Genomic DNA, 13,893 nt, shown 5'->3' with positions numbered 1-13,893 from the left:
AAAACATAAACAATGGAGTGTTGTTCTGGTGCCTGAAATCTCTCTTGCCTGTTTGGCTGCAGGATTAGAAACATGTATAGAATTTTACTGCAGCGGTGTAGTTTATTGTGTGCTCCCGTGGGTCATGGTTTGGAGCTGCAGAATCTGTACCTGCTCTGGGTTTAAATGGAGTTCTCCCGCAGTACAGCTAGGAGATGCTGAAATCTCTAGAATTACTATTCGCTGTCATCAACTTAAATTCCAGTCCCTATCAGTCTGGCAATTGGCAATATCAGTTTCTGTATGGTAGAAAATGAGAGAGATAGAGGCTGTTGTAGGATGTTAATGCACTAAGCACATGTTTAGGAGGTCAGATTGTGGAGATACCCTTATGCAGACAGTGCCGACAGCTTTTCAAGCATTGTGCCTGGTCCGATGCACTCTACTAATGCACTGTGAAAAAATATTCACATCAGTGAGAGACCCCTGCCATTTACCCATCATTAATTCCAAACAGAGATGTGGGGGACTGAGGACAATATACATGTCCCTAATCATAACATGCATTAAACTTGTGTATTACCAAACTGACAGTAATGCCCTGTATAGAGGTGAAAGTCTATGCCATCAGCACTAAACAATCCTAATGTAATCACCCTAATTGGATTTTGTAATCAAATCTAGCAGTGCAAATGGCAAGGGTTGGATCTAGGAATCTTTTTATAGTGGGACTATAGCTGGCACATGGGGGGTTGTATTCTTCTTTCAATGTGGAGGCAAACTAATTATTTTCTTTAACAAATTTTCTTTAATAGAAAAGAAAATGAAAATAGTAACAGGTGACAAACAGAGGAATGACTCCAGTGGGAGGATAAATCTACATCCTCCCTTTCTAAACATCTGTTTATCCATATGTAACAGACCCCTCTTCTACACTAGTCTTTATTTAGAATCAGGGGTCCCACATAAAACTGAATTATTTTGCTGCCTTTATCTTCCAGAAGTATAACCTAGAAACCGAGTATTTGACCAAGCATTATCTGCCCCTTGTTTACGTGCAAGAAGTTAAACCTCTGTATCTTTTCAGTGATATCCCACTCACTGCTTGTGATTGGTCAACTGTAGCTTAAGGTCTGCAGGATACATAAATGTTTGTCAGATAGTATGTCTGCTTACAGCTCCCAAGATGGAGGCATACTCGGCATGTGGCACGCTGCTGTGATCAAAAACACTTGAAGAAATGCACTGAGGGTCTGTTGAAATGATGACCTGGGGCATTCAGTCTGGATTGTGATAGCAGAACACAGTCTATTGCCAGATCTGTTTGGTTCGTCTGTTGAGCAGACATAAAAAGTTCTGTATCAAGAGGATTAGTGACTGTTGTTCTGTGACAGAAATCATATAGCAAACAGTAATTCTATGTGACAAAACACAAGTGCATTCTGCATTAAAGTCTCTAGGTAACTTCATGGCTTACAAAGTACATTGTGCACCTGAAATGGCACGGTTCATGTTGTTTGGAATTTGGCTGTTTCATTATACATCCCTGTTTGTTGAAATTCTGGGTTACTAGAGGAGCATTGTTTGAGTGGGCATACAATGGGGCTGTTTTTATGGTTATTAGCACTCACTCACAGCCCCGGGCCCTTGGGTTAGGTTCTAATCAGTGTACTCTCTCTTTCTATATGGTGTCTCTATGTGAGTTTGGTATTTTTTCTGGTTTTCTCCATCACAACATACTGCCAGTTCTGATGACCCAAGGAAGGGGGTGTCTTTGTGTACACGTGATGGGGAAATTAGACTGTAAGCTCCATTTGCTTAGAGACCAGATAATAAAAATATGCTATTGTGAAATAGTTTTATATAGTAAGAAGTAACCCATAGCAACAAATCAGATTTTTCTTTTCTGCATTATAATTGCTCTAGATAAATCAAAACTAATTGCCAGTTGGTTGTTGTAGATCATGTAGAAGAGGAAATCTTGGCTTATATTAATTGAGTTTGAAATTAGATATGTTTTACATGTATTATTATATTATTTTTATTATTATTTATAAAGCCCTAACTTACTCCACAGTGCTCCGCAGAGCTTCCACGTCCTTCAAATCAGCCGCTGCCACATTGGAGTTTATAATCTACGTGTCCCTATTCTATACAATGCGATGTAAGTGAAATGACCTGATTCCACCTTTAATAGTGGTGCATGCCTGCACCTAGGGGCCTTTTTAACAAGCTTTGTAAAATCATTTATGCCAGATGTGCCCAGCCCTTCAAACACCCTATAGAGACAGTCTTGTACACATCATTTGTGCCACCAGCAAAGAGTGGCTATAATCTGCCACTAATATAGAGAGCAGCCATGGACGGGCATGGGATTAGGACACATCAGGACAAGAAGTTCAGGCATAATTGTGAATGCAGCTTGGTACACTACATTATAATGGTCTCCTTACTCCTTACTTATTTATATTATTATAACTATAGTACCGTATTTTATAACAGCAAATAAAATAACAAACCCTACCGTTTCTAAATTCTGTCTGTTACACTTCATAAAAAAATTGGTTTTGATTTTAAATTAAAATTATCCCAATAGACGTTATATAGAGGGTTTTTTCAATTTATTATTTACAGGTGTGGGACCTGTTATTCAGAATGCTTGTGGCCTGGGGTTTTCCGGATAATGGATCTTGCTGTAATTTGAATCTTCATATCTTACGTCTACTAGAAAATTATGTAAACATTAAATAAACCCAATAGGCTGGTTCTGATTCCAATTAGGATTAATTATATCTTAGTTTGGATCAAGCACAAATGTACTATGTTATTGTTACAGAGAAAAATAAATGTATTTTTAAAAATCTGGTTTAATTGGATAAAATAGAGTCTACGGGAGACAGTCTTTCTGTAGTTCGGAACTTTCGGGATAATGGGTTTTCGGATAACAGATCCCATACCTGCACATGTATGCAGATATCTTTTTCATTTTTCATGTTCTAAAAATAAAACAGCCTCTCTGTGTGATTTCTGTCCTTCCTTTGCACTCCAAGAGCCTAGAACAACCTTGTTCATCATCTCTTCAGACACCAGGTTTTTGCATGTCCGCTTGCATGATATTTTCCAGCCAATACTCAACAGAGACTACACTAAAAAAAAGTGGCCTTGTATCTAATTTTATTTTATGCCCTTCCCCTCCCAAACCCATTCTTTTATATCTGCAGTTTTTGAATTGCCCTCTTATAGTTTCTTCTTACTCTTAATTTCAAGTGTCCAATCTGGTTCAACCTAGCGATGCCTGATTTGCATACAGCGCCAAGTTAAAGTACAATGGACGTATATGTAGCAGCAAATACATTATACTACACAAGCCTGGGAAAGCTTCATAAGATAAAATAGAGTTGTTATTTTGCCCTATACATGTGCCCACTGTATAGTTTAGGTGCCATATGTTAGGAAATGTAGGGGGGAAGGAGGGTACCCCCAAAAAAACTTACAATCTTTTTTAGCCTATCACCCTTAAAAAAGGAAAAGACGCCAGCGTTTTTTGGGACTTTTTTTTGTCAACTTTTTTTGAAGCAATCCCTATCTACTCTATTGCACTTCGCCTGGTCTGAGGTGATGAAGGCAAGTCTGGCGCAAGAGGTAACGTTCAGTAAAATGCGCAAGTTAGTGAATTAGCGTAGTTACGTCCCTTCACCATAGCACAACTTCGCCTGGCGTAAGGGTGCGATGTAGCGATAGAGTAGGTCCACTTCGCTAGTGAATTTACGCCAGCACCCGTTAGTAAATCGGTGAAGTAACGAAATTACATCACGCTGGCGAATTTGCGCTAGCTTTAGGCGATTCGTACTTTAGTGAATTTGCCCCTATATGTCTATGACTAGGATTGTATTGCTATAAATTGAATACTATTGTTATTTTATCATCTGGCGCTATTTTGTTGGATTGTGGGAGAGAGAGGAATGCAGTGTATTTTAGTACAGGTATGGGACCTGTTTTCCAGAATACTCGGGACCTGGAGTTTTCCAGATAACTAATCTTTCCATAATTCGGATCTTCATACCCTAAGTCTGCTAGAAAATCATATAAACATTAAATAAACCCAATAGGCTGGGTTTGCCTCCAATAAGTAGTAATTATATCTTAGTTTGGATCAAGCAGAAGGTACTGTTTTATTATTACAGAGAAAAAAAGAAATCATTTTTAAAAATTTGCATTATTTGGATAAAATTAAGTCTATGGGAGGCAGACTTTCCATAATTCAGAGCTTTTTGGATAACGGATTTCCCGATAAAGGATCCCATACTTGTACAGTGACACTTGATATAGAAGTAGTTGTATACTCAGCATACTCAGCATTGAATATTAAGGGGCATCTTTATCAAAATGTGAGATTAGAACTCACCACAGAAAAACTCACTCACTTTCTATTCATTCCTATGGGATTTTTAAACGCATATTTATCAAATGGTAAATACATTTCTGTGGTGAGTAATAATTTCACATTTTGATCAATCTGCCCTAAACCAATACAATTACAGAACAGTCTGAGAACATTAAAATAGTTAAATTTAAATAAAACATTCATTTTATTTAGAATTATAAAACTCAATGTTTAAGTTAAGAAGAAAGTAGCCCCACAAAGCGTTTATTTTTTTCCTCTATGAAGTAAAACCTGTACAGGTATGGGACCTGTTTTCCAGAATGTTTGGGACCTGGGGCTTTCCAGATAATGGATCTTTCCGTAGTTTGGGTCTTCATGCCGTAAGTCTACTGGAAATTCATTTAAACATTAAAAAGACATGCAGGTTTAGCTATGATTTAACTAGTCTGCTAGAGAACTGAAGGATGTCCCTGTGTACCTTGAGTAATGATTTGCTGTTCACTGACCATACTGGACAGGTGCATGTTAGCCCCTGTGTGGTCAGCTTAATTCTGCAGTCTGGTGAGAGAGGCAAGAAAGTACCACATATTCAGGAGTTGAACAGGAGTTAAATAAACATGCATGTAATTTAGTAGAAAGGTATATGGGATAGATGATTAATATTATAGGTTGAATGAGTTATTACACAGATTATAATTTGCAAACAATACAGTCTGCCTCCCTGCTCTTCAGCTGAGCAATGAATACCCTAGTGTAGGGCACGAAAAGCACTGTCAGCTCCTTGCACATATATATATATATATATATATATATATATATATATATATATATATATATATATATATATATATATAATATATATATATATATATATTTTCACTACATACAGAAAAGCTTGCTAATGAATTCTAGATAAATAGCATTATAAATATAGATTGACTGATAGCTATATAGGGCATATTTACTAAAGTGCGAAATTTTCTCGTGAAACATAGCCAAAGTTTACCTCAATTCATCAGGTGTAGTTTCACAACACATCTTATATTTACTAAAACATACACTGTTGTAAGAGAAATGTAATTAATTGTCTTTTGGTGTTAAGTCTCATGTGCATTTTCCCTTCCCTTTGCGTGGTGAACATTCTCTAGGGAATTTAAGCCATAAAGAAATAACATATATGGGATATTAGCATGGAGGAGGTGGTGTAGATAATGAGATGCAAAAGTGTCAGCACTCTATTTATAATGGCAGTTCCTCAGCTGCCATATTTGAGCAGCAGTAGTCTGGTAGCATTAGAAACATTAAAAAAGGTTGAGAAGGTTGAGAAGGTCTAGTTGGCAAAACAGTCAAGTTTAGGAACTTCAAGTAACAAGAAGCAATCAATATAACCTATAGGAAACACTTAATATTTTGAAGAGTAGCATCTGTAATGTCAGTATCACTTTACCCAGTCATTATGGTTCATGCTCAGATATAATAGCATTTTTTTTAATGTTAATAAGTTAATTACTGCCCAAATGGGAATCATATCATTGTGGAAGGGGAATCCAGCATGCTGTGAATTTTGAGGGAATGTAAGATGGGCAGAAATTGAAGAGCCAATATTCAGTGTTAAATTGTGTGTCCAATTCTTTAATTGCTTGGCGAGCTTCCTTTATTAGTTTAAACATATTAACACGGGGCCATGAGAAATGTCTGCTACAATTAAATGCGCCTGTTGCACATTAGTGGTAAATGAATACTAATGAGACCTGACCATGTATGATCGGATGGTGCTAATGTTCTAGAAGTCATTCCTCGGCAGTGATGTGGGCTGTGTAGGAACTCTCTAATGATTTGGGACACATTATAATCCCACAATGTACATTGTTGTAGTCTATGTTTACAACTCTTTCTTTCCTGGACACATTATATAGGAGTCTAGCATCCATCTATTTATAAAGTGTGACACTCCAGGGAGCAGCAGTAGTGACTGCCGAATTGAATTCACAGTGTATGAGTACAGAACAACAGCAGCAGTGTTAAAAGTCATTCTTAAGGTTAATGGACTGTATGAGAATGCATTTGAATTAATGTAACCTTCATTCTGTACGAAATACCAATTATTGTTTATTGTTCACTACATCATACAGTTCAATAAAGAAAACAATAATTAGTAAGATAATAATATGTGTGCAAACCATTTGCTTAAAGGGGAACTATCGCGAAAATGAAAATTGAATATAAGCTTCCTCATACTGAAGTAAGAAACTTTCTAAATACAATCAATTAAATATTCTCCATTGTTTCTGAAATAATCATGTTTATCTTCACTATTCCTCTCTCAGCATCTGTTTCTCTTCATTCTGTCTTCTTGCAGCAGTTGGGTGTCAGATGAATGATCCAATATCTTATGGGGGGGGGGGCTCCCTTTCCTAGCAGATGATTAGAGCTCACTCAAATAACTGATTCCAGTACAAACTAAATCTAACAAAATAACTGCCTTTTGCACAAATCCTGCATGTAGAGAGACATGATGTCTGGTGAAGCTCTAATACATCTTCTAGGCAAAAGGAGCCCCCCTATAAGATACTGTATATTGGATCATTCATCTGACACCCAACTCCTAAATGAAGATAGAATGAAGTTAAATTGCTGAGGGAGGAATAGTGAATATTAACTTGGTTATTTCAGAAACAATGCAGAATTTTTAACTGATTTTATTTAGAATGTTTCTTATTTCAGTACAATTAGGGATGGGCGAATTTTTTCAGCTTTTTTCACCGCAAAAATGACGGCCATAGATTTGTATGGCATTAAGCGTTAAAAAAAAAAGACGCATGTCCAAAAAAATTTCAATGTGCAAAAAAATTTTTTTTTGACGCCCATAGACTTTAATGGACGTCTGCGACATTTTGCCGGCGGCAAAATTTTGGCAAAACGAAATGAGTCAAATTCGCCCATCCCTAAGTACGATGAAGCTTATATTAAATTTTTTATTTTCGCAATGATCCCCCTTTTAAGGGCTCATACTGACTGTGTTCCCTTGTGGTCAGTTTTCCCGTGTTTCACCAGAGGGGAGTGCAGAACAAAACGCAGCCTATATCACCCTACATTTTCATACTCACACAGACGCATCCAAGCACTGAATGCAGGTGGAACCCAACATGAGTACCGTACTATTGGGAAATACAGGCTGCATTACGTTCTGCTGCTCCCTGTGGTGGAACACAGGTGAATCCACCATCAGTATGAGCCCTTAACATGCCAGAGTCTCTCCATATAATTACAGTTTAGGGATTCCCCACCCTGGCAAAAAAATAAAGTAGCCCACTTCAGGTATGGGATTGGTTTTCTGGAAACCCATTTCCAGAAAGCTCCAAATTACAGAAAATATCAAAAGAATTCAAATACACTCACGCCACGTAACAAATCTCAGGCAGCTTGCAGCCCTGCTTACTTCTGATCATATGTCCCAGCGTGATATATCAATAGTAGCGATGAAAAAATTGAAGAAGCGATGCTACAGAAAGGCCATCTCCCCTAGACTCCATTATAATCAAACAATCCAAATATTTAAAATTGATTTCATTTTCTCTGTAGTAATAAAACAGAACCTTGTACTTGAGCCACACTAAGATATAATTAGTCTTTATTGGGAGCAAAATCAGATTATTGGGTTTATTTAATGTTTACATGATTTTCTAGTAGACAAAGTATGAAGACATTTTGGAAAGATCTTTTATCCGGAAAACCCCAGGTCTCGAGCATTGTGAATTACAGGACCCATACCTGTATACATGTGTGACATTGGCGACCAAGCTCGCCCACCCACACAAGCTAAAAAGAAAATGTTGTCAGGGCCCCCCAATAAAATTAGGGAGAAAAAAGGTGGTCAGGGCCTCCGATTAAAAAGTAAAAAAACAAATTGGTGACCAACCCCCCAGTTAAAAACCATTGGTGCCTCTCTAGATATTTCTCATGTTTTTCCTGCACAAACTTTTAATTTTGAACATTAACTTGTGTCTGCTGTCCAGGTGTTGCTGAACTACAACTATGAGTAGAATGGACAGTCATTGTGTTCAGCAGGATGCAGGACTGGCTGCCTGAATTACATCATAGGCTGCAATGTTAGCCATTGTTGGCAAACAGCATTGCCACTAGGCTTTTGGAATAATAACAACTGTGTGTTCAGTTCCACATTAATTAAACATGTTGAAGGTCACTATTACAGAATATTTTTCTTAGATCTCGTATCTCGTAACAGCAAACAAGTTCAACAGATTTCCAGCATTTAATAACATTTCTGCGTGCCTGAGTAGAGAAAGAGCGAGTTAATTCAGTGTGCCGTGTCCTGCAGAAAATATAAATAACCCTGCATGTCTGTTCCTTTGCACATAAAAGCACAGTTGTTATTATTCTGAAAGCTTACTGGTAATGCTATTTGCTAACAGTGGCAAACATTGCAGCCACCCATGTAAGTCAGGCTCTCAGTCCCGCATCCTGCAGTTCACTATGGAAGGAGTGGGAGGCTGCTGATGTTGGAAGAACAGACTGCTATTCTCTCTGAGTTTCCCTGTGTATGGAGTGGGAGCAGATAAACGTGCAGCCACAAAATAAGCTGCACTTCTCTAGTTCCCTGTGTAGAGAGTGGGTGCGAAGAAAGTAGATTGCCATCAAAAAATGTCAAGGTTAATGAACACACATTGCAAATTCACTCACACTTTTAGCGGGCTGCTAATCCAAGTTTTTATATAATTAGAGAGATTTTATTGTGTTTCAGATGGCAATAAGTGTCTAAATCCAATTAGATTACTAGGAGCATTGTGACCTGTTCCCTGAAAGAAGCGTTTGTTAATGAAATATTGCTGAGGATAGTGTGTCTGTTTCTGTTAATTATTTTACTTTTCTTATTAGTTACTCTTTTCTTAAACATGGAAATCAGCTTTTTATATCCTTTCCCTTTTAAATTCTTCTTCTTTTTATATTGTTAGTAAATTAAATTCTTTCCGCTGTCCCTTTTCTTTTTTTAAATATTCTTTTCTACACCTTGGTCTGCTTCTTCTTCATGCAATAATCCACATTTATGTTTTCTCGTTACCCTTTTATTTTACAACAGTAATTACATTTATTCCCTTTATTCTCAACTTGTCTCTCCTGTCACTTGTGAGCTCCCTTTTAGCTTCTTTCTGTTCTGCCTGACTTTGCTCTAAGGGAACCAGTAGTTGCCAGTTAGGCTTCCATATGCACACTGGTCTGATTGATCATATAAGGTAGTCAGAATCTTTTTTCCTTTACTTGTGTGAATTTTTGACTTTGTCACTTTCCCTTTTGGTGTCAGTTTGTGCCCTGCTTTTCTTCTGATCACATTTCTTCTCCTTTTCTTTCTACCTTACTTATTTCCTTTTTTTCCTAGAAATCATACAGAAGTCATTAACATAAATTATATGTCTCTTTTTTTCAATTGCTCTATAAGCATGCAGTACTTTCCAATGGCCTTATTCACTCTAATAATTGATGCTAAATAGCCAGTTCAACTAAATGCTTGATTAGCATATTTCTCTGGAGGGTATGAGTCACACTAGCAATTGTGACTCCTACAAACTATTAATTAATTAATTCAGTACTATAACTTACAGGAAAGCCATCTGCTATAGACTTCATTTTAATCAAATAATTCAGATCTTTAAAATGATTTCCTTTTTCTCTGTAATAATAAAACAGTAGCTTGTACTTGATCCTAACTAAGTAATCCTTATTAGAGGTAAAACAATCCTATTGGCTTTATTTAATTTAGATTGTTTAGATTATTTAGATTTTATACTCTTAGGGGGTTATTACTTAAAGTCCGAATCCAAAAAACTCAAAAATCATAATTTTTAGTGGGACAAAAAACTTGAATTTTTCAAGATTTATTATACTCCAATGGAAAAAGTCTGAATCTGAAAATCCGGCATCTACGACCTGCCAAGGTTGTATGTAAGTGAATGGGAGAGGTCCCTATCCTATTTGAGAGTTTCTCTGGTCTGAGCTGGAATTAGCAGAAAATCTGACTTTTTTGGGGAAAAATTCAGACTTTTCGGGATTTTCACTAGATTTTTTCGAGGTTTTTACCAGATCCGATTAAATTTTTAATAATAAATCCATTAAAGGTTCATTCGTGGATCCTAGTTTGCTCTGACTTTTTTTAAATAAAATAATTAGATAAATTTGGATTTTGATAAATATGCCCCTTAATGTAAGTTCATGTGTTATTTTATAACCAGTTGCAAATTGCAGTATACTATATGTTATGGATGCTATGTAAATAGTATATATCATATATAATTACATGAAACCGCATACCAACTATAGACATTGTACTGTGAAACTGAGATTTTAGTTTGTTAGAAAAACAAAAGTAAGAATAGTTATTCATTTTTTGCTTGTGAGAAATGTCACTTATTACAAAGAATTATAAAATCTTAGGCTCTCGATAAAGAAAGAAAGAGTACAAAGAAAAAAAATTATATGCCACACTTTCTATTTACATATCTGTCTCTTAATATATGCTGTTTGTGTAGTGGAAAATGTATCCCTGTATTGGAAATAATAATGATGTTAGAAATTACCACTACTTGTAAAGCATTCCTCTACCAGTATGAACTCATGGTGCTGCAACTGCATCACTGAAATAGCTTTTCCTGTGTTTTAAGTCTCTACATGTGAAGCTATATACTTCATACCTCCCAATATTTGCAAAACAAAAAGAAGGACAAAAAATTGTGCTGGCAAAAACTCGGCCATTCACAATTTATGGCCACACCCCCTAATTACCATGTTCATTTTACAAAATTTGCCAGAATATGAAAGTTTGAACACATTTCTGGGAATTTTAGTGCAATGTTTTATTTGTTATAGCAGTTTTGCTAATGAAGCTGAAATTGCCCTTTAAGCTGAGTTTCAGTTTCCCCAAGAGACCTGCTTATCGTAAATTGTTACAATTGTTTCTTTGCTTATTTTAAATTGTTACAAATTTATCGAAATGTAGTGACAGTGTTCTGTGCTCTCTGCCAAAAAAAGCCTCTTATTTTAGTCAGTGCAGGAGATCAAAGAAAAAACCCAGGACTGTGGGCTGAGTTGTCAAAATAGGAACTGTCCAGCAGAACAAGGGACAGTTGGGAGGCATGATACTTTATCAATGCAAGTATAATAAAAGCTAATAAAATAAGCAAAATTGACTACTTGTCTATTAAAAAAAAGCATCCAATCAGATCATTGCTTTCAAATAGCACACCAGTAAACTCTAAGCAGTAAGTGTGATAGGGTACAGCACACAACATGATTTCCAAACATATAGGGACACTGTATAAAATGTAAATGAAAGGAGAATATGATGATTTGCAAATCATTTAAACCCTATATTTAAGAGCAAATAGTGCAAAGACAACATATAAAATTGTATTGTTTTCTGAAAATATATGCTTGCTTTCAATGTCATGCCACCAACTTGTTTCAAAAAGTTGAAACGGGCAACAAAAGACAGAAAAACGGTGTAATGCTAAGAAGAGCATACAAGAAATAAAGATGTAGACTGTAGAGGATTAACCCACTCTGTGAAACACTGAGCAGGAAAAAATTGCAACAGTTTATGAATAACATTCCTCATGAATGTGAAGAATTTGGGGATTCCATCATCTTCAGAGCATAATAAGATTAAGGGCTTATTTATCAAAATCTGAATTCTTCGGAGTATTTAAATAAATAAAGTCCACCCAAACTAGAATCTACGATTGGACCTTATTTATTAATAAAAAAAGAACAATTTAATCAGGAACAACACAGCATGAAAAGTTCAAATGTTGGGATGTTGGGTGCATGACATGCTTAACCGCAGTACAACTCAGGCAGGAACTGTGAATGGATTTAGGCCTATGAGAAATGTGGTTGTTCCAGCCAAAACCTTTGTGGTCTGAGCTCATTCACTGCAACATAAGACTACTTGTCAACATTATTATAGTAGTAAAAGCCTTCATAATTCACAATGCACAAAGCTTTTTAATTTTATATCTAAGATCTAATAAACTCCAACCTATGAAACAAATCTATGATGTCCAAGCAGAAGGACTCTGCTGCAATCAGGGGACTGGACTGGGTTTATTTTTTGGTGCACCGTACAGCTTCTATGCTTCCTATAACTAACAATGTAGCAGTGGCAGCAACACAACCTACGAATCAGCTGGTTGTACCTCACTCATGTGGTTCCCAAGCCTGGCATAGGTTTTACTGGAGCCTTACACTATGGTCCACGCTCCCTCCATTAGAAGGCTAAGTAGGAAGGAGCCAGATATTTTTACAAGACACAAATGCCCACACTGGCATCAGACACTTCCAGATAAAATATAACATGGACATTGGGGGCACCGAAGCTCAACCACTAACATTTATGGTATGAATATTCCTGACAGGTAAGTCCCTCATCCCGTCTCTACACTGTTATCTCTACACTAGCAGTAAATGAGCACCTACACACAGATGGATAAGAATTCTTGACCATACAGAGTTCATCTGAGAACAAAAACCCACATACATGTGTGCCACGGTAACGTATGTGTACTCTCACATAAGTGCCCCTTTTATTAAATCATTTTGAGGGATATTAACTTCTTGTCTTTTCTCTTTTGTCTACTTGAATATCTTCTAAACACTTTGCAGTTACCTTGAGAAGAAAATACAATTAGTTTGGGTTAAAGGAGAAGGAAAGGCTAAAATTAAGTAAGCTTTATCAGAAAAGTCTATATAAATACACCAGTAAACCCTCAAAATAATGCTGCTCTGAGTCCTTTATCAAAAGAAACACCACATTTCTTTCCTTCTATTGTGTACACATGGGCTTCTGTATCAGACTTCCTGTTTTCAGCTTAAACCTCCAGGGCACGGCCTTGAGCATGCTCAGTTTGCTCTTCTCCCTCCTCCCTTCCCTGCTGTCCTCTGAGCCCAGAGCTATGAGCGAGCAGGGAGAGACTCATGCAGGAAGTGATGTCACACCAAGCCAAGATGGCAGTTGCTAACCTAAACAAACAGATAACACTTCAAGAGCTGTTTACTCAAGTATGGTAAAGCATTCTGCAGAATAAATATAGCGTTATAGCTTGCACTATTGTGGCTAATCTATTAGCAATAAACTGCTTTGGTTGCTTTCCTTCTCCTTTAAGAATGGGATAATGGTTCCATTTACCTTATTTTTTGCCCATTTCCCTCTCGATTTTATTTACACATCTGTGTTTCCTTAGCTCACACAGCTCAGAAATGGAAGTACAGGTGCTGGGTTTGTAATGTATTTGCAGTCAGTAGATGGTGATGCTTGTTAACAAACCAGGTTTTGGATGGTAGTGTGTTAGGGAACTGCAATACCGCAGTCCAAGGCTGAATTATATATCACAGCTACAGCAAGTACTCATGTGTTTCTTTTATAACAAAGTACAGAAATATGAAACAGGAGCTTGAGTGCTAATGCATTTACCATGTACAGTGTCAGCCAAATTAATGTTTTCTATATTAATAGTTATTGT

At 36.7% G+C, this 13,893-nt stretch overlaps 1 protein-coding gene across 3 annotated transcripts in view; it reads left to right on the top strand.

Moving 5' to 3' along the window:
- The window catches only part of nr2b (ionotropic glutamate receptor subunit NR2B), a 280,900-nt gene that overhangs the window by 70,978 nt on the left and 196,029 nt on the right, over positions 1-13,893 (top strand).

Source organism: Xenopus laevis, chromosome 4S (genome assembly GCF_017654675.1).
Source record: "Xenopus laevis strain J_2021 chromosome 4S, Xenopus_laevis_v10.1, whole genome shotgun sequence".
NCBI classification, from domain to species: domain Eukaryota; kingdom Metazoa; phylum Chordata; class Amphibia; order Anura; family Pipidae; genus Xenopus; species Xenopus laevis.
This window is presented reverse-complemented; position numbering and strand designations above follow the sequence as displayed.